Below are 6402 nucleotides of genomic sequence, written 5' to 3' on the forward strand. Positions count from 1 at the left end.
TCATAAAATGTCGCGAATGATTTTGCTACAGGATCAATATTCCAATGAGAAAAAGAACATTGTGCGTCCCCTATTTTGACCTTAAATTATATTCATGAGCTGACATTTATATATTAAGTCGAAAACATATTTGAAGTAAAAAAAAAAAAAGCATCTGACACAATTTTATCGCACACAATTTAAATAAATCATACCATCATACAGTTCACAAAATATAACAAACACTACACTTTGTTTTCCTTCTTAAAATAGATCTAAACATTATCCCTTCTTTGCAAAAAAAAAAAAAAAACATTATTCCCCTCTTTAAAAAATACCATGATATCAAAATTTCCGGGATTTTTTTAGGAGATAAATTTCCGGGAATATTTTAGTAACATTTGATCCCAGCTCTGATATCATGATTAACATGCTCAGATTTTGTAGCAAGTACAAAGTCCATTTTTTGCATTCGTAATTGCGCTACATTATTCAAACAAATCGGAAGTTTCTTTTCTTTGAAAATTTGACATGGAACTCCCGAAAAAAATAAACGAAAGAAAATTTGACATGGAATCGCTTAATAAGTTCATATATATGGTTAATTTTGTAATACTCAATTAATAATAATAAAGCCATATCATATCCCAACGTTTATGTAGAGCAGGGACATATTACACACAAGCACGTCACTTTCTCGTAGATTATAAGCCGGAAGTTGTAGGCTCTCAGTTGGGTTGTACATTAACACAACCTGCCACCTATCCCAATCCAAAGACCTAAACTAAAGCTCCAAAGAATAATAAAAATATTTTACATGCATGGGATCTTTTTTTTTTACATGCTAAAAAATATATATTTTACATGCACGGGTTTTTTGTTTTTTACGATCACCTTCTATGACGAAAGAATAATAAGAATATTTTACATGAAAGGGTATTTTTATGTTCCATCTCACTCTTCGTATAAACTCTTAAACATCACCCATAGTCTCACTATACTCATGCAAGCACTACACTCAATCTTTACAGATTTTTCAAATCATGCATGGAAGTCATCGCCCTCATTGTTAGTGCCTGTGTCAATTGCACTATCACCCAGCACACCAAGCTTCACCTTGAAGATAGAAGAAAAGAGATGCTGAACGAGAGAGAGCTATTTTATTCAAAAGGAAAAATTACACACTTAAAAATAACCTACACACTTATGTGGCCTTTATATCTCTCAATTCTATCTACATTACAACTTAACAGAAAAATAACAGAATGTTAACCAACTAACTCCTAACTACCACTAAACAAGGTTTGAATTGACTCCAAGCTTCAACACCCTCCCTTAATTCAGATCCTTCAAGTTGCTGACCAGCTTACCACAAATTTGCTTGAACCTTGAAACTGGAACTAGCTTAGTCATTAGGTCTGCTAGTTGCCCTTCCGCTTGACAGTACTCCACAACTACATTGCCCTTCGAAACTTGCTCTCTAATATAATGGAACCTCAGTTCAATATGCTTGCTTCTGCCATGCAAGGTTGGATGCTTGGCCAGATTAATGGCAGACTTGTTGTCAATCATCAAGCACACAAATTTCCTCTCCCTCAACTTCAATTCTTCTAGTAAATTCATCATCCAAACTGCCTGACAAGCACCAAGTGATGCTGCCACATACTCAGCTTCACAAGTGGATAAGGCTACCACTTCTTGTTTTCTAGAGCTCCAAGCCACTGGTGCGCCATAGTACATAAACAAATATCCACCAGTGCTCTTCTTCTGCTCTGGATCTCTCTTCCAATCTGAGTCTGTGTAACCAAGCAAGTCTGATTTTTCTGATCCTGCTTCGAAAGGAAATAACACCCCATTATCAATTGTTCCCTTCACAAACCTCAACAACCTTTTGGCAGCTTGCATGTGTGACATTTTTGGTTCCCTCATAAACCTGTTGATTAGGCTTACTGCAAAACAAATATCAGGTCTGCTATTGCACAAGTATCTCAAGGATCCAATTAGCTTCCTGAATTCTGTTGCATCAACCAGCTCTTCCTCTGGGTCATTTTCCAGCTTGAGTCCAGCTTCAGCTGGTGTTGAAACAAAATTACAATTCATCATGCCAAACCTTTTGAGGATCTCTTGTGCATACCTGCTTTGGTGCATAAACACCCCCTTCTGAACTTGATTAATCTCTAATCCAAGGAAGTGTGATAACTTCCCTAGATCTGTCATTTCAAACTCAGTTATCATGAACTGTTTGAACCTTTGAATTTCCTCTTCACTGCTGCCAATCACAAGCAGATTTGTGGAAGCAAAGCTTCATGATGAATCAACAATAATTCAAAGGTGTTTTGATGATAACAATGATGACAACAAAAGATGATGAACAAAAAGCTCAAGTGAATCAAAGAACAAGTCAAGAGTTCAAGAATCAAGAAGAATTCAAGACTCAAGAAGAAAGCCTACAAACAAGTATCAAGATTCAAGATCTCAAGAATCAAGACTCAAGATCTCAAGAATCAAGATCAAGATTCAAGACTCAAGATTCGAGAATGAAGAAAAGATTCAATCAAGATAAGTATTAAAAAGTTTTTCAAAACTTTGAATAGCACATGAGTTTTTGACAAAACCTTTACCAAAGATTTTTTACTCTCTGGTAATTGATTACCATATTGCTGTAATCGATTACCAGTAGCTAAAAGAGTTTGAAAAAGTTTTCAAAATGAATTTACAACGTTCCAAATATTTTCAAAAGGCTGTAATCGATTACAATGTTTTGGTAATCGATTACTAGTATCCTTGAACGTTGAAATTCAAATTTAAATGTGAAGAGTCACATCCTTTCACTCAAAAGCTTTGTGTAATCGATTACACTTATTTGGTAATCGATTACCAGTGTTTGTTTCTGAAAAATCTAAAGATGTAACTCTTCAAAAAGGTTTTAACTTTTTCAAATGGGTTTTAAGTTTTTCTAAAAGTTATAACTCTTCTGAATGGCCTTCTTAACCAGACATGAAGAGTCTATAAAAGCAAGGCTTTGTTTTGCATTTTCAATTAATTTATTCTAAGAATCAAGTCTTTCTAACAATCTCATACAATCCTTTACAAGCCTTGAATCTCTTTGAAACTTCTTCTTCTTCTTTGTACCAAAAGCTTTATGAAGTTTTCTGGTTTTCTAAACCTTGAAAACTTGTGCTATTCATCTTTTCATTCTCTTCTCCCTTTGCCAAAAAGAATTCGCCAAGGAATAACCGCCTGAATTCTTTTTGTGTCTCTCTTCTCCCTTTTCCAAAAGAAGGAAGGACTAATCGCCTGAATTCTTTTGTGTCTCCCTTCTCCCTTGTCAAAGAATTCAAAACGACACAATCTAAGAATTCTTTTGATTCTTCCCATTCCCTAATACAAAAGCGTTCAAAGGTTTAACCGCCTGAGAATTCTTTTGTATCCCCATTCACAAAGTATCAAAGGTGTAACAACCTGAGATCTTTGTCTTAACACATTGGAGGGTACATCCTTTGTGGCACAAGTAGAGGATACATCTACTTGGGTTTGACTAAGAACAAGAGAGGGTACATCTCTTGTGGATCAATTCTAGTGGAGGGTACATCCACTAGGTTCAAAGAGAACAAGGGAGGGTACATCCCTTGTGGATCTTTTCTTGTAAAAGGATTTTTACAAGGTTGAAAGAAATCTCCAGGACCGCAGGTCGCTTGGGGACTGGAGGTAGGCACGGGTTTGTGCTGAACCAGTATAAAAATCCTTGTGTGTTTGTTTCCTTCTTCCCTACTCTTTCACTTTCCGCTGTGCATTTAATTTCCGCTTTTACTTTCTGTTAAGTTTCTCTTCTACTCCTCTTTCTCTTAACAATTTAGTAAAAGCCTTAAAAGAGTAATTTTTAATTGGTAAAGTTTTAGGAATAATTAATTCAACCCCCCCTTCTTAATTATTCTGAGGCCACTCGATCCAACAAGATCATCTACATAGAGGCAGATTAGCAAAAGATTTGTTGAGCAATTTGCTCTCACATACACACCATGTTCACTCTTGCACTTGCTGAATTTTTGTTTGGCTAGAACTCCATCAATCCTCAAGTTCCAGGCCCTTGGTGATTACTTCAAGCCATATAGTGCCTTTCTGAGCAGATACACTTTCTCTTCTTGCTTTTCCTTTTCAAAACCTGGTGGTTGTAGAGTATACACTTCTTCCTCCAACTATCCATTCAAGAAAGTAGATTTTACATCCATCTGGTACATTGGCCAACCTCTGTTGCAGGCAGTAGCCACAATCATTCTGATTGTCTTTAGCCTAGCTACTGGAGCAAAAACTTCAGTATAGTTGATCCCTTTTCTCTACAGAAATCCTTTTGCCACCAGTCTAGCCTTGTATTTGGCTATTTCTCCATTTGGCTTGTATTTTACCTTGTACACCCACTTCACCCCTATGGCCTTCTTTCCCTTTGGAAGCTTGACTAACTCCCAAGTCCCATTCTTTTCAATTGACTGCAACTCTTCTTTCATTGCTTCTATCCATTTCCTTTCTTTGACAGCTTGAGCAAAGGATATGGGCTCTACATCAACAAATAGTGCAATGTGCACTTCTTCACTGGGTAAGAGTTCTTCTTCATCAGTCACCCTATCATCTGAGTATACCTCATATTGTTGGAGTCTTGATGGATGGACCCTGGTTCTTTTGACCCTCCTGTGGGCTACCTCTTCTAGGTTCTGACTATCCTGATCCGATATGTCATGATTCACATCCTCATGCCCTTTAGCTGGTTTAGAGGCAGACTCATCCAGATCAAAATTGAGATCCTGCTGCCTAGGATTAGTTTTTACAGTTATGTTTTCCAAATTCAGGCTTCTATACTCATCAAAGATTACATCACTACTGATCACTACCTTCCTTGAGTTGCAGTCATAAAGCCTGTACCCTTCAATGGTATGGTAGCCCAACATAATCATTTGCTCACCCTTCTTGTCTAGTTTTCTTCTCAACTGGTCTGGGACATGCCTGAAGCATAAACACCCAAACACCCTTAGATGTTTAATATCTGGCTTGTTTCCACTCCAGATTTCTTCTGGAGTCACATCCTCATGCTTCTTTGTTGGACTTCTGTTCAACAAATACACTGCTGTTGATACTGCCTCACCCCAAAATTCCTTTGGCAGATGAAAGTTCCTTAGCATACACATAGTCATGTTGACTAGAGTTCTATTGAACCTCTTAGCTACACCATTATGCTGTGGTGTGTTGGGAGGTGTAATCTCATGTATAATGCCTTCATTTTCATAGAATTTCCCAAACTCATGTGATGTGTATTCACCTCCACCATCTGATCTCAGCTTCAATATTTTGTTCCCACTTTGGGTTTCACTCATTGCCTTGAGCCTTTTGAAGGTGAGGAACACTTCACTCTTTCTGTTCAGCAAGTAAATCCATGCTTTCCTTGAATAATCATCTATGAAAGACACAAAATAAGAGCTACCTCTTAGAGATGCTTTCTCAAAGGGGCCACACACATAAGTGTGAACTAGGTTCAGGACTACTGAAGTTCTAGTAGCAATTTCAGCTTTATAAGACTTCCTTGGTTGCTTAGCCTCACAGTAGCTGTCACACACTGTACTTGGTTGTTGTATGCTGTCAATTCCAGTAACCACTCTATTATTGCTCATCATTCTTAGCCTTTTAAAATTCAAGTGACCATACCTCATGTGACAAAGCCAACTTTTGGATTCTTTAGTAGCTGAGAGACACTTCTGATCCTGTTGGCTCTGGATTTCAATCTTGAAGGTCCTGTTGCTTGACATAGGTGCCTTGATGATCATCATGCCCCTCTGATCATAGATTTTCATGTGCTGGTCCTCAAGCATTGTTTTGTATCCCTTTTCAAGCATCTGTCACAGACTTAACAGATTGCTGTGCATATTAGGTACATATAGAACTTCACTTATGACGAACCTCTTTCCGTCCTATCTATGAATCAATACCCTTCCAAGCCCCTCTGCTTTGACAGTGCTATTGTCTGCAAACCTCACATTCTTCTTTACAGACTCATCTAGATCAACCAACCAATCCTTCCTCCCAGTCTTGTGGTTTGAACAACCTTTATCCAGGTACCATTCACTGTTGGTGGCCTTATCTGAGTCATTTGTCACCATCAAGAGGATTGGATCCTCTTCTGACTCACTTTCTTGAGCCAACTGTGCTTGATCATCTCTTCCCTTCTGTTGCTTCCGAGCCTTGCGCTGAGTTGCAAAATGGCCCCACTTCCTGCAATACCAGCATTGCACTTGCTTTCTTTTGGTGTTACCATTCTTACCATTGTGAGGCAAGCCCCTCTGCCTGGATTGTGACCCACCATCATCGCGGTTAGCTTCATCAGCACTTGAGTCATCAGTGCTATCATCTCTTGCTCCTTTCAATTTGTGGCTTTTCTGT

Source organism: Glycine max, chromosome 3 (genome assembly GCF_000004515.6).
Source record: "Glycine max cultivar Williams 82 chromosome 3, Glycine_max_v4.0, whole genome shotgun sequence".
NCBI lineage: Eukaryota > Viridiplantae > Streptophyta > Magnoliopsida > Fabales > Fabaceae > Glycine > Glycine max.